Source organism: Protopterus annectens, chromosome 8.part0 (assembly GCF_019279795.1).
Source record: "Protopterus annectens isolate FY-2018-M chromosome 8.part0, PAN1.0, whole genome shotgun sequence".
In the NCBI taxonomy this organism is placed as follows: domain Eukaryota; kingdom Metazoa; phylum Chordata; order Ceratodontiformes; family Protopteridae; genus Protopterus; species Protopterus annectens.
This window is the reverse complement of record NC_056741.1, coordinates 838,236,961-838,260,064: the sequence shown is the minus strand read 5'-3', so window position 1 is coordinate 838,260,064 and position 23,104 is coordinate 838,236,961. Positions and strand designations below refer to the sequence as shown.

The 23,104-nt window shown below is 45.2% G+C and overlaps 1 protein-coding gene across 1 annotated transcript in view; it reads right to left on the bottom strand.

Moving 5' to 3' along the window:
- TBC1D25 (TBC1 domain family member 25) overlaps nucleotides 1–23,104 on the bottom strand; it is a 312,334-nt gene that overhangs the window by 103,054 nt on the left and 186,176 nt on the right. The gene's annotated exons all lie outside the window — the stretch shown is intronic.

The following is a 23,104-nucleotide window of genomic DNA, read 5'->3' as shown; positions in this document are numbered from 1 at the left end:
GTCCTTGTGCAAAATTTTGGTAGAAGATGATTGAGGTGAGAGGCAAATAGGTCCACGTCTGGCTTGCCCCATGTCGAAGTGAGTTGTCTGAAAGCCTTCGGATGTAACCTCCACTCGTGTGGATCTGTGAAATTCCTGCTTAGGCTGTCCGCCAACACATTGTCTTTTCCTGGAACAAACTGGGATTGTAACTGGATGTTAAGACTCAGTGATTTCTCCCAAAGCAGCATTGTCAGTCTGCAAAGGGGGTAAGAGTGGGTGCCCCCCTGCTTGTTTATGTACCACATCACCGTGGTGTTGTCTGCCCGTATCAATAAGTGGCCTTGCTGGAGTTGGTTTTGAAAAGCCTCGATAGCATGCATTACTGCCAGCATTTCCTTTTGGTTTATATGCAGATGTGTTTCCTTTGGAGACCATTGTCCTTGTATACACCTGCCTTCCATGTGTGCCCCCCATCCAAGGTGTGAGGCGTCTGTAGTCATGGTCTGTGTTATCTGTGGTTTTTTGAATGACATACCTGTGTTTTCCTGGCTCACCGAGGCCCACCATAGGAATTCCTTTTGTAGGCATGGAATGAGTGGTATGACTGTTTCCAAGTTGTTGCTGTGTTGAGACCAAATGCTTTTTAGGTACCATTGAAGCTTTCTCATGTGTAGTTTTGCTAATGGAACCAGTAGAATGCAGGATGCCATGTAACCCAGGGCCTGTAGGAATCTCCTTGCAGTCATCTGGGTGAGTTTTGCTAAACCTTTGAAGTATTGAGTTAACTTCTCTTGCTTGTCTTCGGTCAGGTAAGCCATCTGAGAGGCTGTGTCTAGTTTGGCTCCTAAGAAGATTATTTGCTGGGATGGCTGCAGTCTTGACTTTTGGAAGTTGACTGTGTATCCCAGTGCTTGAAGTAATTGTATGACATAATCCAGGTTTTTTGTCAACATCAGTTTGTCGTCCGCTTGTATAAGGCAGTCGTCCAGGTACAGGTAAATTTGTATACCCTGGAGCCTGCAATGAGCAATTACTGCAGCCAGTCATTTTGTAAACACTCTGGGCGCAGTAGATAAGCCAAATGGCAATGCTGAGAATTGATAATGCTCTGGCCCTGCAAGAAATCTGAGGTATCTTCTGCAGCTGTGTCTGATAGGGACATGCAGGTATGCCTCCTTGAGGTCCAGAGTAATCAGCCACGACTCCTTGCCCAGCAGGGGAAGAAGTTGCTGAAGAGTCAGCATTTTGAACTTTGGTACTATGAGAAAGGTGTTTAATGTGGACAAGTCCAGTATTGGTCTCCATTGAGATTCTTTTCTTGGAACAAGGAAGAGTCTTGAGTAAAACCCCTGCTCTTGTTCTTTTTGTGGAACTCTTTCTATTGCTTTCATTCGCGTCAGCAGAGTGATTTGCTTGATAGCCTCTGCCCTTTGATGTTGTGGTAGATTTGGCATGCCTTGCTTTCTTGGTAAGGTATGAAAATGAAACCTGTACCCTCGGTCTATAATGTCCAAAATCCATTTGTCCTTTGTCAGTCTGTGCCAGTTTTTTGCAAACAGAGATAATTTTCCGCCCAAGGGAGCTTCTAGTTGTTCCCTGGTAGGCGGTAGTAGAGGAAAGTCATTGAGTTTGTGGTTGTTGGGCAGGTGAAACCCCTCGTCACTTCTTTGGTTTCCTGGCTGCCACTGTCGCCCCTGTAAGGGCCTCTGTATTGGCCTCTTCCTCGCCACGCCTGTTCTTACCCCTTTGAAACTTTTCTGGGTTAGGAAAGGACCAGTTTTTTGAAGGCCAATTCCTACTGAATCTGGGGGGTTGAACCTGGAGGAAATCCTTCACAGTTTGAACTGATTTTGCTTTTTCTTCGATGGTCTTTAACACTTCCTTAGCATTTGCACCAAAAAGCTTGTTCTTTTCCAAAGGTGCATCCAGAAGTTTTGCTTTTACATGATCTGGTAGAGGTTGATCTTTTAACCAAGCATGTCTACGCATCACTGCCCCTGTCATAGCTGCCCTACATGAAGCTTCCAGTGCATCATATCCACACTGCAGGAAGTGATTGCTTACTTGCCGAGTGTTATGTACAGCTTCCTGCAAAGTCTTCCTGTCTAAAGGATCAGGAGAAGCTAATGTTTTTTGTAAATCTTCTAAGAGATAATCCTGATATTGGAACATATGAAAAAGGCAATTTAAAGCTCTCATAGATAAGGTAGTGGATGTGTAAACCTTTTTACCCCATCTCTCTAATGACCTTGCTTCCCTGTTGGAGGGCAAAGGATTTTTTGAGGTGGAGGCTGAAACTCCTTTAGGCCCCTGTGAAATAGTTTCCAAATCAGCAGTATGGGCCCTGAATAAATGGGAATGAGTTTCTGGGACCCTGTAATACCTGTCTGGCTTGGCTGGAGCAGGAGGAAGAGAATCAGGGGTAGCACTAGAATCAGAATGCAAATCATCGAGAACATCAAGCACAGGAGGAATAGCTAAGGGCCTGTGCTGAGGCTTCTTAAGGAAAGTCCTAAGGCGTTTCCGAGAATCAGAATATTCCTGACCCTGCCACTTGAAATGTTCCCTCATGGTGTGCAGAACTTCCCCAAAAGAAATATCCTCAGGAGGGGAGGCCGAAGGTATGGAATCTTCTGCATCCGAGTCCTCATAGGTCTGGAAGAGCTCTTCCTGGCTATCAGAGTGGACAGAGCCCTCAGAGTCTTCATCTGAAGGGACAGAGGGTTCAACCCGGGGCCTTTTATCAGGAGGAGGCTGGGATGCTCTCTCAGGATGGGCCTGTGAACCTCTAATCATGGAAATTAAATCAGCAGCCATGGACATAATTTGCGTCTCCGGAGTCGGCTGAGGTAAGGATTTGGAAGTAATATGCTTAGTTTTGCTGGCTGCCTTAGCCCTAGTGTAGGCCTTAATCGACATGGCCATAGGAGGCCTGGCAGCTCCACGTGCAGGAGTGACCTTGTCTACAGCAATGGTCTTGGGCATTTCCTCGGTTTCGGTATCCGGAGGAAAATCTATAACTGGCGTCGGAGTAATGTCTGGAATCGGAGTCGCCGGTAATGCGGTGTCTTCGGTTCAGAGCGGTGGAGAGACCGTCTCAGAAGGAACCGGAGCACTCGCGCTAGGTTTTGGCATGGAGTCGGTAGTAGATGCGGGCCGAGGATGTCAGTCCCTGTCTTTTCACTTTTTTGGAGTTTGCGATGTCGGAAGATCAGATGGCATGGTGTAAGCAAATTTATCGCCGAAAAAATCTTCAGCGAACTCCGCCCGGCGCCTGAGAGGGCGCTTGCTGAAGCGAGCACAGGCTACACAGGCCGAGACGTCGTGGTCTGGGCCCAGGCAAGGGAGGCAGTAAGACTGGAAATCTTTATGAGGTATTTGTTTACCACAAAAAAGACAATTGTTAACTTTTTCAGTAATTTCTGACATCGGCTGAGGCAAGAAAAGGTCCCCAACGGGGTACTTAGCTTTTTTGATGACTTCGGTATCGTAGAATACAGGAGCTGACCGACCGGCACTTGCGAACTGCTTCTGCTTCGGGCACTGCGCGGCAAAGACTGGAGAAAATGGCGTCGGCTGATGCTTATATACTCCAGCCGCTCTGACGTCGGAGAGAAATGCGACATCAGCCGACGTCGGACCCAGACTTTGGAATCCGGCCGACCGAGGGCTGCCTGAGGCAGGACAACCCACATGTTATGACTGCAGTTACATTCTTGAAGGACATCACTTCATTCTTTGCCAGCAAATTTACTGCATCAACCTTTTCACCAATCACTGACAAACCACCTACGTAGAAAGTAGAGTTGCAGCTTTCTATGTGATCAACTTGCTTTTTAAGTGACCTTTCTTTATAACTGTGTGAGGTTTATTTGCTTTGCAAAACTTTTAAAATTGGTTCCATTTTTTTACACTTGTGGCATTGCTGACCAAATGCTAAGCATTCTTCTCTTTTAGTCTCATGACTGGCACCACAACTGTGACAGTTAATAAAGCTTGATTTGGGTTTTGCTGACTCACTCTTGTACTGCACTGAGCATGTCCTTTTCTTAGAACTTGCTGGAAAAATATGGGTTTTACCTGCCATACCCACAGGGGTTACAGTTGCCATGTGCTTAGGCCTGCCTCTGCTAGCCACGTGTTGCATACTATCTACATTTGCTCTGGAGCCTGCTGAAACCATGCTCTTATCACTTGCAAGCATACGTGTGTGCCTTTCTGTAACCTCATGGATTTGACAAATCTCAATAACTTTGCTCAATGTTAAATTATTGTCACGAAGCAAAATCTTTTAACACTGTAGCACTACTAACTCATAGGTTCATAGGTAGGTACTAGACTATCTGCCCGAAGGCATTTATAAGCCTAGCCAGAATGTGTTGGCTTTCACCGGCCCCTTAGATTGGTTCCCTGTGCCTCTATCCAGCACAGCCACTGAAGTGATCCCAGGATAAACTTTCTGTTTCCCATCCACTCGTCAAGGTTTCTTTTGAAGAGTGTTTGCAAGGAGCTCTGCCTAATGTAGACTGGAATCTTGTTACAAACCATGGGAAGTCTCTGGGACAGGAATCTATCCCTCCAGCACGTCCTATTTATTGTTGTAGTGAGGGTTAGATCCCTAGAGCGTGTGGCTCGAGAGGATAAGGTTTTCTTTAGGTGGAGCATGTCCATCAATTCTGGGTTGAACATGGCCTTGTATGTCAGGCAGAGATCTCCTCTGAGTAGGCGGTATACAACAGAGTACAACTGTTTCTTCAGTCGAGCTGCATAGGGCATCTGTTTGAGACCAGTGATCCTCTTGGTGAGGTACTTCTGTGGTCTTTCCAGCTGTTACAGGTGTCTTGTAAGGTACATCCCAAATGGGGTGTTGTACTCTGTATGATGGGTCTGATGAATGATGAGTAGAGGGGCACAATGACCTCTCTTGATCTGGATGTGAACCCTTTTGTGATTAGGTGGGCCACGTAGAAGGATTTTCTAACCACTTTGGCAATGTGCTTATCAAAGGTGAGATTACCATCTACTTGGGTCCCCAGATCCCTTATTATGTCTTCCGTATTTAGGGGACTGCCACCTATGTGGTAGTTTGTGGGTACTTTGTTTTTTCCAAAGGGGATGACTATGCCCTTTTTGGCATTTAGCTTGAGGCCATGATTTTGACACCAGGTATCCGTCTCAGTGAGACCCTTTTGGAGGATGTCTGTGCCAGCCAGAGAGTCAATTATAGCCCCTAGTTTGCAGTCGTCTGCGAACTTGGTCAGCTATAGTCCTCCTGTGCTTGCCTGTACCTCTGAGAAGTATATGTCGAACAGGAGGGGTACTACGACTAAGCCCTGGGGAATGTTTAGAGTCGGACCTAGCTCCCGCAACTCTCACCATGTGGGTTCTATCCGTGAGCCAGTTGGCAACTCATCTTGTGACGTAGGGGTTTATTGTTCAGGCTGGTGAGCTTGTCTATAATACCAGAATGGGGAATGATGTTGAAGGCCTTAGCGAGGTCTAGGAAGGCTGTGTGTACCACCTTTCCCTCGTCTATAGCCTTGATAACTGTCTCAAAGAAGTCCACCAGGTTTAGGAGGCATGATCTGCCCTTAAAGCTGAACTGGGTAGGGTCCAGCGTTTGGAGGTTCCCAATGTCTCTGTTAATGAGTTCCATGATGATGCGCTCCATAGCCTTGCAGTCCAAGCTAGTCAGGCTTATAGGGCATTAGTTCCCAGGGTCTGTTGTGGCTCCACCTTTGTGGAATGGAATACCCATTGCTGTGTGTCACTCTATGGGTACGTAGCCTGTGGAGAGGCTGAGTTTGAACAGTGTGTTTAGGTGAGGGGTTAGTTTATCTTTGAGCTCGCGTAGGACGCAGCCTGGGACACTGTCAGGTACCACTAATGCTATGTTTTTGGCTTTGAAGAGGGCTGTTTTAACCTGAGTGTCTGTTCAGGGACTCTACATTCTTCTGGTATGGTTACGGGTCCTTATGGGGGTGAGAGGGGGTTGAAGTTTGCGCTGAAACTGTCTGCCAGCATGTTGGCGATATCGGTCGGTTCAATGTATTTTGTGCCATTCTGCACCAACTCCGAGGAGATCTGAGCATTGCCACTTAGATTCTTCACATAGCTAAAGAATGTCTTGTGGTTATCTTTGGAGTCCTTGGCAATTTTTCTTTCAAAGCTTGCCTTGGATGATTTTATGAGGGATCGTAGTTTCTTGTTGATACTGATCAGGGATGTCTTCCCTTCTTGGGATTTTACTCTTTTCTGCAATAGTTTCCCCCTTCTATTGTATAGCTTGTTTATGGCAGGAGTCCACCAGACTGGTTTCCTTTTCTTGGAGGAGTGAGTCTTGGTTTTGCTTGGGATGGCACGCTCCATGCATTCTTGTAGGTGCCCGTAGAATGCATTAGTAAAGGGTTTTGCAGCTTGGACAGCATTATCCTTCAGCATGGGGGCTTTGAAACTTTCCACCTCGGTCTTAAGTAACGTGAAGTTTGCTTTTGAAAAGTTTTTCACAGTGGTTTCCTTGTTCGGGGATGGGGGTGGGGGCGGAATGTGGATATCCAAAGTGATTTGTTTATGGTCAGATCTAACCAGCGAGGGTCCAATATGTTGTCACCTCTGGTGGGAGTGTTGACCAGTTGAACCAGGGCGTTTGAGTTTATAAATTCTAGGAAATGTTGGGCAAGGGAGTTAGTACTTGAGTAGTTCTCCCAGTTAATGTTTGGGTAATTGAAATTGCTCAATATTAGGGTGTTTGGTAGGACCTTTATGTTTCCAGTGTTTCCAGAAATGCAGAATGGGGCTCCTGGGATATGGTGGGTGATCGGTAGCAAGCTGCAACCTGAATTGCAGTTCTGCCCATTGTTAGTTGCATGTGGATGATCTCTGAAGCATCATGCTGTGCCACTAACCTGGAGGTGTGGGTATCCTTGATGAATATGGATACGCCCCCGCCTTTTATATTTCGGTTTGCATTCTGTGGCCGAAATGTATGGTATGAGTTGTAGCCAGGTAGTGCTGGGGTGCTCTCTGGAGCTTTAAACCAGGTTTCTGTTACTGCACATATATCGATTTTCTCCATACTGAGGAGTGCCTTGAGTGTATGCATTTTGAGGTTTAGACTTCTAAGTAGCATAACCCTCAGTTTTTTGTTACTTGTGCTATTTACGGCGGTGGGTTTGTCTTTTGAGGCTTGCCTAAAAAAGGCACTATGGGGGTTGCAAGAGCCTTGGCCAGTATTCGAAAGCCTAAGGGTAACAGGTGCAAGCTGTCTCTAGAGAAGCAGTGTGGCTTGTCGAGCATGTCATCCCAGGCAGACAGACACTGGATCCCCTTTGAATGACATCAGAAACTTAGCCAATTGTTGAAATTGAGAATTTTGTCTTTATACCGTGGTATTCTTGGTGAGGGCAGGATGCTACTCAGGGTCAGGGTCATACCGGACTGGGCTACGTGATCAGAGAGCTCTTCCATGTCTCTTTTCATGTAGTCCAGGGAGGTACGGCTCAGGTCATTCACACCAACATGGACAATGACAGAGTCATATTTGTACTTGTTCTGGAGTGACCTGAGTGCTTGTGTTATGTGGTGGATACTGGCACCAGACAGGCAGCTAACAGTAACCCTCTCCTTATTCAGCCTAGTGAGTGGGACGTCAGTGTGCCTGACTATACAGTCACCTATTACTAGTATGTTAGGTATGTTATTTCGTCTTAAGGGCTGTGATTGCATGGCACACTGGTTTTGTGAAGTAAGTGTTTTATGGTTTATGTTGGGGGGGGTGGAGGTTGCTTGGTTGTTTGCTTTGGAGGTCTCTGTTGGTTTCGCAGATTTTTATTTAGAGCCTCCGAGTATGTTTTCATGTATTTATGTGTGTTTAATTAGAGCCTCCGAGTATGTTTTCATGTATTTATGTGCGTTTTTGCCGGTGCTGGTTTAATGGGTCTATTTGAGATTGGTGGTGTGATGCAAGTATTTCCCTTCTCCTCTTGTCTGTCTGATCCAGTCTTGGGTTGAGAGAGCTAAGCCTCCAATTTGGCTGTATAACTGCATCTCTCGCATGCATTAGTGTTTGGTGGTAGGAGGAGAGCGTTATCTGTGTACATGAGGCAGTTGTAACATTGCCTCAAAATGCCCAGATTCACCAGTTGGACTGGAGAGTACACCTGAAACACTCATCTTTTAAGTTACCAAACCTACACGTTTTAGCTCCGTTTCACAAGTCAGTAATATAAGCTGCAAAGGTTTCTCCTTGCTTTTGATCCCTTGTGTAAAACACATGCCTCTCTAATGTAACATTTGTCTGAGGGTTACACATTTCCCTGAATTTGCATTTCAAGCACACTCGGGGTTTTCCCTTGATTCAGCCTGTACAACAGTATGACTGTTTTCACCTTCTCCCTCATATACTGCTGGTGCATACACAAATGAACACTCTCTTTCAATGGCCTCTGACCCAGCTAGATTTAGCAAAATGAATGCCATGGTGCACGCATCTTTGTCAGAATAAGCTGCTTGCATAAAAATATTGTACAATTGCTCAAATATTCTCCAGTTCTCTCCAATATTCTGATCAAATAGTTTTCGAAATCTATCTGCCATGCCAACAAACTACAGTAAAACACAATGCAACCCAAGTCCACTTTTAACTGTATGAACTTGCACATATGCCTGAAATTTATGCCTGTATTTGTAACTACGCCCAATAGCACAACAAGTCTTGGTCCGACGTCAGTTGCTGTCGCCTCTTCCCTGACGTCAGTGCGCCAGGGGTATATCTATTGCAACTGATGCCATTTTCTTCAGTTTTTCTTGCCCCAGATGTCAGGTGCCCCCAAAAGGGAGATCCAAATCAGTACCAAAAAGTGAGAACACTGTACAGACACAAAAACCCTTCAGCTATAAGCAAATACATCAGTAAGGTATAGCAGAGGTTTAGCCAGTAAATCAGAGGGGTTGGAGGGAGGGTAACCTGGACTGCAGCAGGGTGAACACTCGAACATCTACATTTATGGTAGGTACAAAACTGTACTATGTTCATCGTGTTACCCTGCTGCAGTCATCACACTTGGGTTGAGTCCCAAAGCTAAGGTAGGGTGGAGGCATTATAGAAGGTTAGAGGAGGCAATAAGTCCCTGCAGAACTGCAGTGGCGAAGCCTGCCCTGGACTTAGAATAAAGAGGTAAGTGATAGTGTTTGGTGAAAGTGTGTACAGAACTCCAAGTTGCAGCTTCTAAAATTTCCTTGGTAGGAACACCCCTGAGAAAGGCTGTAGAGGTAGCTATTGCCCTGGTAGAGTGGGATCTAATGGTAGGAGGAACTGGTTTCCCATGATGGGTATAGCAGAATCGTATGCAATGGCCTATCCATTTAGAAATGGTTTGCTTGGAAATGGCCCTCCCTTGAGAAGCTGTAGAATAGGAAACAAAGAGCTGGTCAGTTTTTCTGAAAGCTTTAGTTTTATCCAAGTAATATCGAAGCTGCCTGTGAATGTCCAAGGAATGTAGGAGTCTCTCACCTTTGTTCTGTGGATTGGGGAAGAAAGTGGGTAGATGGATGGTTTGATTTAAAGCTACGCTGGAAACCACCTTAGGCATGAAGGATGGATTAGTTCGTAGAGAAACTCTGTCTTGATGAAAAATGAGGAAAGGTTCCACTGCCATTAAGTGCCTGTAATTCTGAAACTCTCCTAGCAGAAGTTATTGCCAGGAGCAGGGCAGTCTTCCAAGATAGGAACTGAAGGTCTGCAGAAAAAGCTGGTTCAAAGGGAGGCAATGTTAGTTTTTTCCAGAACAAAGTTGAGGTCCCATGTAGGCGTAGGAGCTCTTCTAGGTGGTCTAATGTTTTCTGCCCCTCTGAGGAACTGCCTTAGGAGTGGATTTGAAAATAAAGGTGGATTTGTGTCGTAGTGAGCTGAAATAGCTGAAGCATGGATTTTAATTGAGGAGAAGGAAAGTCCATTATGCAACATCTCAGCTAAATACTGCAGAATGTGAGGCATATGAGGCTGAGTTGTATCTTGGCCTTTAGCTTGGTTCCAGGCAGAAAACCTTTTCCATTTGTCCGAGTAAGCCTTCCTGGTGCTTGGCCTCCTGGCTTCTAGAATAACATCCAATACTGCTTGCGAAAGAGGGGCTGGTTGGCTGCTTAATTGATTTGCCATGCAGCCAGGTTTATGGTTTTGATCTGGCTGTGTAGAATCTGCTTGTCTTGCTGTGTGAGCAAATGAGGTATTTGAGGCAATATCCATGGTGGGCTGTGAGCCATATTCTTCAATAGTGGGTACCAGTGCTGGCGTGGCTAGTCTGGGGCTATGAGAGTCATTCGAGGTTTCTCCTTTTTGACCTTCAAAAGAACCTTTGTGAGAAGAGGTAATGGAGGAAAGGCATATGCTGTCAGGTTTTTCCAACTGAAGTAGAGAGCATCCACTTTCCATGCTTGTTGGTGGAATGTCCTTGTACAAAAGTTTGTCAGTTGGTAGTTTTGAGGACTGGCAAACAGGTCTATATTTGGTAGGCCCCATCTTTGTGTTATCATTGCAAATATTTGTGGGTCTAGCTTCCACTCGTGGGGATCTTTGATGTTTCTGCTTAGGTCATCCGCCAATGCGTTTTTCTGTCCTGGCAGGAAGTGAGTAACTGGACTTGGTAGGTCAGAGCAGTGTTCCATAAGATTATTGCTTGCCTGCAAAGAGGGTAGGAATGTGTGCATCCTTGCTTGTTATGTACCACATTACTGTGGTGTTGTCTGTCTTTATTGCCAGTTGTCCAGGCTGTAGTAGATCCTTGAAGGCTGTCAGAGCTTTCTGTACAGCTAGCATCTCTTTTTGGTTTATGTGCAGTTTTCTTTGTTCTGCAGTCCATAGGCCTTGAATGCATTTTCCTGCCATGTGAGCCCCCCAGGCGTAATCTGAAGCATCTGTTCTGATAGTTTGCCTGGGAGGGGGCAAGGTGAAAGGCTGACCCTTGTTGAGGTGACATGCCTGTGCCCACCAGAGAAATTCCTGTTGAAGGCAGGGAATGAGAGATATCACTGTGTCCAAGCTGTGGCTGTGTTGAGACCATATGCTTTTTAGGTACCATTGTAATTTCCTAATATGCAGTTTTGCAAATGGTATTATCAGAATGCAAGATGCCATGAAGCCCAAAGCCTGCAGAATTTTTCTTGCAGTTAATTGGGTCTTTGTTGCCATTGTCTTGAAGTATTGAGTCAGTTGTAACTGCTTGTCTGGTGTAAGATAAGCCTTCTGGGCTGTTGTGTCCAAGCTGGCACCCAGGAATATCATTTTTTTGAGGGTACTAGTTTTGACTTCTTTTCGTTTACTGTGTACCCCAGACAATTTAGTAGCTGCTTCACAAAAAACAGATGTTGTATGAGAATGTCCTTTCTTTCTGCTTGGATGAGGCAGTCGTCCAGGTATGGGTATATTTGAATTCCTCTTTGTCTGCAGTATGCAATTACTGGTGCCAGGCACTTTGTGAATATTCTGGGTGCAGTAGATAAGCCAAAGGGCAGTGCAGAGAATTGATAATGGGTTGAACCTGCAATGAAATGGAGGTATCGTCTGCAACTTTGCCTGATAGGGACATGCAGGTATGCCTCCTTGAGGTCCAACGTTACCAGCCATGCTTCCTTGCCCAACATGGGAAGTAGCTGCTATAGTGTTAGCATCTTGAATTTGGGAACTTGTAAGTAAGTGTTTAGAATTGAAAGGTCCAGAATTAGTCTCCAAGTATTTTCTTTCCTGGGTACTAGGAATAGCCTTGAGTAAAATCCTTGGCCTTGCTCTTGAGTTGGTACCCTTTGAATGGCTCTCATGGCCATGAGAGCTGTAATTTGTTTTTGAGCCTCTGCCCTTTGATTTTGTGCCAGGTTTGGCATTCCTCTTTTTATTGGCAAGGTGTGAAAGTGGAATCTGTATCCTTGTAAAATTATGTCTAGGACCCATTTGTTCTTTGTGACCATGTGCCAGTTGTCTACAAATAATGCTAGTTTCCCCCCCAGGGGGGCTGACAAAAGAGCTTTGTTTGGCCAATTGAGGTGCAAGTCATTGAGTTTGCCTTCTGGTGGCTTGAGACCTGTCTTCTCCCCCCTTCTGGGTTGGAGTGGTGCATTGGCGAGGTTTATACTGAGCTTGTGTTTGTCCTCTGCCCCTTGGGCGCCTGTATTTACCCCTCTGAGGCCGGTCAGTGGCTGGAAAGGACCAATTTTTGGTTGGCCAGTTTCTGCTGAAGTGAGGGGGTTGTACCTGTAGGAAATCTTTGACTGTCTGCATTGATTTTGCCTTATCTTCCATTTTCTTTAAAACTTCTGCTTTAACACCAAAGAGAACATCCTGCTGCAAGGGAGCATCTAGTAGTTTTGCTTTAACATGTTCAGGCAGACTTTGCTCCTTTAACCAGGCATGCCTACGTATAACTGATCCAGTGACCGCTGCTCTGCAGGAGGCCTCCAAGGAATCAAACCCACATTGTAAGGTATGTTTGCCCACCTGCTCGGTGGTGTGCAACAAATCCTGTACTTCTTTCAATTCAGATTGTTGAGGAAAGGTTGTTATCTTTTGTTTTAACTGAGAGATCAGAAATTGTTGATACTTAAGCATATGAAATTGACAGTTTAGAGCTCTCATACCTAAAGTGGCTTAGGTGTAAACCTTTTTCCCCCATCTGTCTAGTGCTCTTGAATCCCTTTCAGAAGGTACTGGATTTTTAGCCATAGAAGCCTTAGCCCCCTTGGGACCCTGGGAGATAGTCTCTGGGTCAGCTACTGGGCTTTTGAAGGAATTTATGGGAATCAGGTACTCTGTAATATCTGTCAGGCTTGGCCAGGGCAGGAGGCAGAGAGTCAGGGTTGAAACTGGATTCTAAATAAACATCATCCACAATATCCAAAACAGGAGGGATGGCTAGAGGTCTGTGTTGGGGGAGTAAAAGAAACTCTCTGAGCCTTTTCTTGGAATCAGAGTAATCCTGACCTTCCCAGTGAAAATGCTCCCTCATAGTGTGTAAAGTTTCCCCAAAAGAGTAATCTTCTGGAAGGGAAGCTGAGGGAATAGAGTCCTCAGCATCAGAATCTTCATAAGGAGAGAAGGAATAGTCTTGGTCTTCAGAGGAATCCGAAGAAACAGACAGTTGTTCAGAGGAAGCAGATTCTTCCTCTTGTCTAGGCCTTTTGTCAGGAGGAGGCTGGGAACCCCTGATAAGAGAAATCAGATCTTCAGCCATCTTGAGCATCTGTTTCTTAGGCATAGGGCCTTGAACAGGAGACTGAAGTGAAGCTTTTTTCGATTTGGAAGGAGTCTTCGATTTTGAAAACGTTTTGACTGTAAGAGTCGTTGGTCTGAAAACGCCTTCAGAAAGCGAAGGTGTTTCATAAATACCGGCATCCTTGGGAGGCAATTCGTCAGTAGGGCCTGAAGTTAAAGGCTGCGTTGGCCTAGTACAATCCGTCAAAATATCCGTAGCGGTCTCTGGTTCCTCAACTGCGGTAGTCAGAGGCTGCGCTTTTTGTGCACGCCGGTAGTCAGTAGCTCCGATGGCATGTTATAATTAAATTTTCTGCCAAAAAAGTGATGTGCGAAATCAAATCGTCTTTTAATAGTGCGTTTATTAAATCTAGCACAAAAACAACAAGAAGTGACGTTGTGATCAGGGCCTAGGCAGGGTATACAATAAGAATGAAAATCCTTATGAGGTATTTGCTTCCCACAAGAAATACAATTGTTAACTTTTTCTGACAACGGTCTGAGGCAAGAAAAGTTTCCCCAATGGGGTACTTAGCTGTATAGAAGACTTCGGTCTGAAACACGAATACGAAAATCTCAGGAGTCGGCCGACTGGCACTTGCGAACTGCTTCCGCTTCGGGCACCGCGCGGCAAGAAAGACTGAAGAAAATGGCGTCGGTAGCAATATATATACCCCTGGCGCACTGACGTCAGGGAAGAGGCGACAGCAACCGACGTTGGACCAAGACTTTGGAAATCCGGCCGACTGCGGGACCGCCTGACGACAGGATAACCCAAGTGTGATGACTGCAGCAGAGTAACACGATGAACATCGTTCCATGTTTGCAGTCCATCTCACCCTTCATTCTTACATATGGGTTCGGAGCTGATCCTCAGCTCCGACTTGGCCTATTACAAAGCTCAAAGTCTTCTAGTTGGCTCATGGCTAGGTAGGTATCCCGTAGTGCACCAGTACAATCCCCAGATCTTGTTTGCTGCTAAAAGTACAGTTTTGTACCTACCATAAATGTAGATGTTCGAGTGTTCACACTGCTGCAGTCATCATACTTGGGTTATCCTGCCGTCAGGCGGTCCCGCAGTTGGCAAGAGTTCCAAGAGTTCTTGGTCAGGCGTCGGTTGCTGTCGCTACTTCCCTGATGTCAGTGCGCCAGGGGTATATAAGATGCATCCGATGCCATTTTCTTCAGTTTTTCTTGCCCCAGATGTCAGGTGCCCCCAATAGGTAGGCAATATATATTGCTAATAAAAAATATATAAATAAAAATAAAACAATACCTTCAGTTACAAGCAAATACACCACAAAGGTTGTATAGGATAGAAAGGTATAGATATCTCCAGCTAGTTCAGAGGGAATGGAGGGAGGGTAACCTGGACTGCAGCAGTGTGAACACTCGAACATCTACATTTATGGTAGGGACAAAACTGTACTATGTTCATTGTGTTACACTGCTACAGTCATCACACTTGGGTTGAATCCCAAAGCTAAGGATGGGTGGTGGAACTAAACAGGGTTTGGTAAGGCTAGTAGGCCCTGCAGAACTGCAGTGGCAAAGTCAGCTCTGGTTTTATAGTATACAGGTAAGTGATAGTGCTTGGTGAAGGTGTGCACTGAACTCCAAGTTGCAGCCTCCAAAATATCCTTGGTTGGTTCCCCTCTGAGGAAGGCTGTTGATGTTGCTGTAGCCCTGGTGGAATGGGGCCTGATGTTACCAGGCACAGATTTCCCATGGTGTGTGTAGAAAAAACAGATGCAATGTCCTATCCATTTTGAAATGGTCTGTCTTGAGATAGCTTTTCCTTGTGATCCTGCAGCATAGGATACAAAGAGCTGGTCAGATTTTCTGAAAGCCTTAGTTTTATCCAAGTAGTAACGTAATTGCCTGTGAATGTCCAAAGAGTGTAGGAGCCTTTCCCCTTTGTTCTGGGGGTTTGGATAAAAGGTGGGCAAATTAATGGTTTGGTTTAGTGCCACACTGGATACCACCTTTGGCATAAAGGAAGGGTTAGTTCGTAAAGAGACTCTGTCTTGATGAAAAATGATGAAAGTCTTGATGAAAAATGATGAAAGGCTCCACTGCCATTAGGGCCTGTAGTTCTGAGACTCTTTGTGCTGAAGTTATTGCTAGCAGCAGGGCAGTTTTCCATGCTAGGAACTGTAGATCAGCTGTGAAAGCTGGTTCAAAGGGCGGTAGTGTAAGTTTTTCCAAAACAAAGTTGAGATCCCAAGTTGGTGTTGGTGCTCTCCGGGGCGGTCTTATGTTCTTAGCCCCTCTGAGGAACTGTCTTAGTAATGGATGTGAAAATATAGGAGGATCCGTGTTGTATTGAGCTGAAATAGCTGAGGCGTGGATCTTAATAGATGAGAAGGAAAGTCCTTTGTGCAACATCTCAGTTAAATATTGAAGAATCTGAGGAATATTTGGTACAATGGGATTTTGGCCTTTAGTCTGGTTCCAGGCGCAGAATCTTTTCCATTTGTCTGAATGAACTTTCCTGGTGCTGGGCCTCCTGGCCTCCAGAATGACGTCCATCACAGCTTTAGAGAGAAGTGTTGACTGGTTGTTTAGGCAATTTGCCATGCAGCCAGATTTAAAGTCTTGAGCCGGCTGTGTAGAAACTGAATATTTTGCTGAGTGAGCAGGTGAGGAATTGTACATAAAATCCATGGTGGGCCTTGAGCCATTTTCCTTAGTATTTGATACCAGTGTCGGTGTGGCCAGTCTGGAGCAATGAGTATCATTTGTGGCCTCTCTAATCTGGCTTTCAGCAGCACCTTTGCCAGAAGAGGCAGTGGAGGAAAGGCATACACTGCCAATGTTTTCCAAATGAATGAGAGGGCGTCCACTTTCCAAGCTAGTGTGTGGTATGTCCTTGTGCAGAATTTCTGTAGTTGGTAGTTTTGGGGGGAAGCAAACAGATCTATGTCTGGGCTCCCCCATTTTTGAGTTATCATTGCGAATACTTGTGGATCCAGTTTTCACTCGTGAGGATCTATGATGTTTCTGCTTAGATCATCTGCCAATGTGTTTTTCTTTCCTGGCAGGAATTGTGCTTGTAGTTGAACTTGGTAGGTCAGTGCTGTGTTCCTCAAGGTAATTGCTTGTCTGCATAGGGGGTAGGAGTGTGTGCCCCCTTGCTTGTTTATGTACCACATCACTGTGGTGTTGTCCATCTTTAATAGGAGTTGTCCTGGATGTAGGAGGTCCTTGAAAGCTGTTAGGGCATTTTGTACAGCTAGCATCTCTTTTTGATTGATATGTAGATGCCTTTGGTCTGCAGACCATTTGCCCTGAATACACTGTCCTGCCATGTGCGCTCCCCAGGCATAATCCGATGCATCTGTTATAGTTTGCCTGGCTGTGGGTAAGGTAAAAGGCTGACCCTTGTTGAGGTGACATGCCTAAGCCCACCATAGAAACTCCTGTTGAAGGCAGGGTATGAGTGGAATTATTGTTTCCAAGCTGTGGCTGTGTTGAGTCCATACGCTTTTCAGATACCATTGTAATTTCCTCATATGAAGTTTTGCAAATGGTATTAGTAGTATGCAAGATGCCATGAATCCCAAGGCCTGTAGAGTTTTTCTTGCAGGGAGTTGCGTCTTTGTTGCCATCATTTTGAAGTATTGAGTGAGTTGTCTTTGCTTGTCTGGCGTGAGATAAGCCATCTGGGCCGTTGTATTTAAGCTGGCACCCAGGAATATTATGTCTTGTGAGAGCACTAGTTTTGACTTCTTTTCGTTTACTGTGTACCCTAGGCAACTTAGTAGTTTTTTGACAAACGCCAGATGCTTTAATAGAATGTCCTTGCTTTCTGCTTGAATAAGGCAGTCGTCCAGGTATGGATACATTTGAATCCCTCTTTGTCTGCAGTATGCAATTACTGGTGCCAGGCATTTTGTGAAGACCTTGGGCGCAGTAGATAAGCCAAAGGGCAGTGCAGAAAATTGGTAATGGGTTGAACCTGCTATAAATCGGAGGTATCTTCTGCAATTTTGTCTGATAGGGACATGCAGGTATGCCTCCTTGAGGTCCAACGTTACTAGCCAAGTCTTCTTGCCCAGCATGGGAAGAAGTTGCTGTAGTGTTAGCATCTTGAATTTGGGTACTTCCAGGTATGTGTCCAGAATTCAGATGAATGTCCAGAATGGGTCTCCAGGCTTTGCCCTTTCGGGGAACTAGAAACAGTCTTGAGTAAAATCCTTGTCCTTGCTCCTGTGTAGGAACCTGTTGAATGGCTCTCATGTCCATGTGAGCTGAAATTTGCTTTTGAGCCTCTGCCCATTGATTTGGTGGCAGGTTTGGCATTCCTTTTATCCTTGGCAAAGTGTGAAAGTGGAATCGGAATCCTTGAGATACAATATTTAGGACCCATTTGTCTTTTGTGATGATGTGCCAATTGTCTGCAAAAAGTGCTAGTTTTCCCCCCAAGGGAGCTGCCAAGAGGGTTTTGCTTGGAAGTCTGAGGGGTAAGTCATTGTGTTTGTCTTCTGGTAGTTTGAGACCTGTCTTCTCCTCCTTTTTGGGTTGTGGCACCCCATTGTCGGGGCTGGTAAGAGCCTTGTGACTGGCCTCTGCCCCTTGGGTGTCTGTATCTGCCCCTCTGTGGTCTGGCAGAAGCTGGAAAGGACCATTTTTTTGGTTGGCCAATTTCTGCTGAAATGAGGGGGATGAACCTGTAAAAAATCCTTCACCGTCTGCATAGATTTTGCCTTATCCTTTATTTTCTTTAAAACTTCTTCTGCTTTTACACCAAACAAAACATCCTGCTGTATAGGTGCATCCAATAACTTTGCTTTAACATGATCAGGTAAAGTTTGTTCTTTTAACCAAGCATGCCTACGTATGACAGACCATGACACTGCTGCTCTACAAGAAGCTTCCAATGAATCAAATCCACATTGCAAAATATGTTTTCCCACTAGTTCAGCTGCATGCAACAAATCTTGCATTTCCTTGTAATCAGGCTATCAGGCTGTTGTATGTGTGAGCATTTTTTGTTTTAATTGAGACATCAAATATTGTTGATATTTCAACATGTGAAACTGACAATTTAAGGCCCTCATAGCTAGAGTAGCTGAAGTATATACTTTCTTTCCCCATCTGTCTAGTGCTCTAGAATCCCTTTCAGAGGGCACAGGATTTTTAGCAATAGAGGCCTTAACCCCTTTGGGACCCTGGGAAATGGTTTCTGGGTCAGCAACAGGGCTTTTATACAGGAATTTGTGTGAGTCAGGGACTCTGTAGTATCTGTCTGGTTTGGCTGGTGTAGGAGGTAGTGAACACTAGATTCTGAGTAAACATCATCCACAATGTCTAACACAGGTGGAATAGCAAGTGGTCTGTGCTGGGGGTAGTAAAAGGAACTCTCAGAGCCTTTTCTTAGAATCAGAGTAATCCTGGCCTTCCCAGTGGCAATGTTCCCTCATGTTATGTAAGGTTTCCCCAAAACAGTAGTCTTCTGGGGGAGATGCAGAAGGGATAGACTCTTCAGCATCAGTCTTCATAAGGGGGAAAGGAATATTCCTGTTCCTCAGAAAAATCCATCGTTCGAGACTCCTTGTTCGGCGGATGGACAGATGAAGTCTCTGCTAATTCCTTCTTAGTGGCCGCCGCTGCCACCACCACCATGGCATCTACAGGCACACCCTTGGATAAGAATTCCTTCTCTTTGGGAGCAGATAAAAATTTATTGGGTCTCCTGGGAACTGGCTCCACAGCATCAGGAGTCTTCCACACCTTCCGACTAACAAGGTCAGAAAGTTCATCAAAAGGTGGAGACACCCAAGAAGCTGAAGGTTGAGACCCGAAAGCCTTCAGGTATACCGACTCCTCATCAGAAGGGGTAACAGTGGGCCAGCCGCCCCTCTACTTAAGGATCTCCAAGATGTCTACAAAGGAAACATCATCAGAGTATGACTTGGGGGACCCTTCTGACCCCTCGAGGTCGGTGTTGAAGGGAAGGGACTTATCCTGGGAGTCTACATGCTTCCTCTTGCATGTCCTCTTCCAAGGGGGCTCCTCAGAAGGATATTCTGGGGAGGTCTCAGAAGACTGGGGTCACCAGCCGGGGGCTCCTGAGGCTGCGGGTCTCTGCTGTTGAGAGAGAGAGAATAGGTGCGGAGACAGAGGTCGGTGCCAGACGGGGAAGAGTGTCGGTACCCCTGGGTGGAGCCGAGAGCGAGACAGCAACTTCGCATCATCTCGAAGGCAGACCTCTCCGGCTCCAAAGAACCTCCCTGGCTCCAAGGAGACAGAGGAAGTCATTGGCTCAGAGATAGATGTAGGATCCGAGCTCACCCTAGCCGCTGCACGGAAAGGGAGACTCAGAACCGAAAAGGTTCGGGTCCAAATGTCCCTGTCGGGGCCAACCTGTGAACTTCGACTCCTAGACACCACGGACGGCACCGAAGGTGTCGTAGCAGAACTCTGCTCTAAGACAGCCTTGAGGGGAGCTGGAATCGAGGGTTCCACAACCTGTGGTACCGAACACTCCGGCTCTGAAAGGCCAGCAAGGCTTAGAGGAGGAATCGCAACAGGAGGAATGGATTCTGGTGGCTCTGGGACCGACTGGATCAAAGCCAACAGTATTTTTGGCAAGGCAGACTACTTCAGGAGTCTCAGCACTACTCTCTCCACATCTTCCTCTGACAGGCTCCAGGAAGATCTGGAAGACAGTGTGGGAGATATGGACCTCTGTAAGACAAGGGACCTTAAAGTTGGAGAGACCGGCAAGGAATCTCTGAACCTGCTCCGATGTTGTCCATCAGGAGTCGGCTCCGAAATGCATGGGGCCGAAACTGAAGTCACAGTATCAACAACCTCGATCGGCTCCGGGACCAGTGGAGCCGAGGAGGTAGAAGTCTTGTCCGGCTTAGGAATTTTAGGATGCGGTTCTGAATCACCGGACAGTGCCAGGGAATGTCTCGTGGTAGATTTTATCTTCTCTTTTTTGGAGGAATGAGATTTCGGGGAAGATGACAAACTGCCCAGGTCTTCCTCGAATGAAGGCTTGAAGAGACCTTTCAAAATTAGCTTGTTCTTCCACTTCTGTAGAACTCTGGAGCTGAAGGAATGGCAAAACAAACAGGTTTCCTGCAAATGAACAGCTCCGAGGCAATAAACACAATTATTATGGCCATCCGTAATTGACATTTTCTGGGAGCACTTTACACATTTTTTAAAACCTGAGGGTTTATGGTCTTTTGCCTCTTTAGACATAACCGCTGAAGCAGAAAAAACACAAACACAACGAGGACTAGGTCCTTACACGGGCCTAGCCCTACCACACTAACACACACATGCCATGAGAACTAGGTCCTCTAACTCAAACAGGCCTAGCTCTGGGAAGAAAGAAGAAGAAATCTACGCTCAAACACCAAGTCATAGAACAAAAGGGTTGGAACTATCAAAAGTCCCTGTACGCCAAGTGAATCGCTAAAAATCCAAGTTAAACATCTAAGTAGGTAATAATCTAAATACCAAACTCTCTAATACTAAGAAACACTGCACATGAAGAAAGATAAATTGAGCACAAATGCGCACATTAACTGGAAATACTAAATATCTACGTAATAAAATTCCAAACTAACAATAAGAAACACTGCACACACAATACATCAAAATAAGCACAAATGCGCATGTTAAATAGAAAAAGACTGGCACACAGGATACCAACGAGAACAAGGCCAACGGCCAACCAGTTCTCAACAATTAGTAATTTAAAGTCAAGAAAAACACTTCAACAAGTTTGAAACTACTTGTAACACTACTAAACACTATCAAGAGCCATATAAACTACAAAGTTGAATGGTAATACAGTAAAAATAGAAAAAAGTCAAACTTAGCCATGGCCAAGCAAGAAGCACATCTGAACTTGTAGACATGGCATACGAGATCTGGAGACTGTACTGGTGCACTATGGGATACCTACTTAGCCACGAGACAACTAGAAGATTTTGAGCTTTGTAATAGGCTGAGTCGGAGATGAGAATCGGCTCCAAACCCTTGTGTAAGAATGAAGGCGAGACAGGACCACAGAACATTAAATAGTTTGTGCAAGTTTTCATTACCTTTGGTTCGTTTCTGGCCCTTTTGCTTACTCCGTTCACTTAGTTTACCTTCCCTGTTAACTCTGCACCTCACAGCTCTGGATAGCAGTCTCTGGAATCCCAGTTATGACACCATGTTCCTCATTCAGTCAGGATGAAACAGACGAGCATTTGTTTGATAATCACATCGCCACAGTATTCAGGAAATCCTACGTGGTGCACCTCATCACAAAAGGTTTCTCATCCAGAAAAAAAGAGGTCATTGTTCCCCTCTACTCATCACTCATTAGACCCATTATAGAGTACAACGCCCCCTTTTGGTATGTACCTTACAAGACATCTACAACAACTGGAAAGGCCGCAGAAATACCTCACAAAGAAGACTACCAGCCTCAAGCCTCAAACAGGTGCCCTACGCAGACCATCTCAAAAAACTCCAGCTTTACTCCATCGCATATCGCCTACTCAGAGGTGATCTCTGCCTAACATACAAAGCTATGTCAAACCCAGAGCTGTTGGACATGCACCACTTAAAGAAATCCCAATCCCTCAGAGCTACACGCTCTAGGGACCTAAACCTTGTCACCACAATAAAAAGAACATGTCGGAGTGATAGATTCCCGTCCCAGAGATGTCCCATACTGTGGAATAAACTACATATCTATATCAAACAAAGCTCCTCATTAGCACTCTTCAAGAAAAATCTTGATGATTGGATGGGAAATAGGAAATTCACCCCGGGGATCACTTCTGTGGCTCTGCTCGACAGTGGTACAGGAAAATAATTTTCTTGGGTGGCAATAGCCAGGGTACCTTTTTGGCTGGGCTTGTATAGGCCCCAGGGCCGATAGCCTAGTACCTACCTATGAACCTACAAACACATCAGGACTGAGGCTTAACTTTAACTTGGATAAACTTATACACAATCTAGCTATCACACTCATACATGCTCACTCTCTGGCTGCACTCTCAAAATGGCAGTGAAGCTAGCACATGCTATTTATATGCACGCACTGTCCTTGAAACACTTCTTAAAAGGTACAACATACACAGACTAATCTAAAGCACTGCTACGAGTACCATCTCTGAGCTTTTTTTGTCAGCAAATGAAATACAAATGTTATTCTGTTCAACTGCAACAGATGGACTGTGTTAACAGAAAAAGACAAGTCTACAAAATTAAGGGAGTCCATTTAACTTGGAGAGAAAGAAAGAAAGAAACATTTCATTACTGGAAGGGTGGTAGATGGTGGAATGAGTTACTGGAACAGACAGTGAAGACAAACAAATGGGCCACCTAAAAATCTGAGATACCTGGAGGAAAATGGGAGTAGCAGGTGGTCTGGCTTAGCAGCAACACTTAGGCAGACAGCAAAGTCTCAGTTTTTGTTTTATATGACACATACCTGACTCACAAATCTGATGCATCAGCTTATGAATCAGGTGTGTGTGTGTCACAGTTTCAAGGCTAACATATTCCAGTGCATCAGTTTCTTCCAACTTTCTTTGTATACAACTCTGCTTCCAATTATCAGTGAAGTTCTCAGCACCCACAAAGTATTCCACAGCACTTTCTACATGAACAGTAAAAAGATGGTGTCTTTATCAAAGAAATACAATCAATTCTCTTAAGACACTGGTTTGAAAGACTACAATACTGGCTACTCTAAAAGACCATGACAACATAGAACATCAGTTTAATTTTTGATAGAAGATTGGTAATCACTTCTGGAGGCAATAGACTCTCAGGGCTAACATTACGCCCAACTTGCTTTTTGTTATAAACCAACAGGCACAAAAGGAAAGCATTTATAAGCATAACGTGACAATATACATA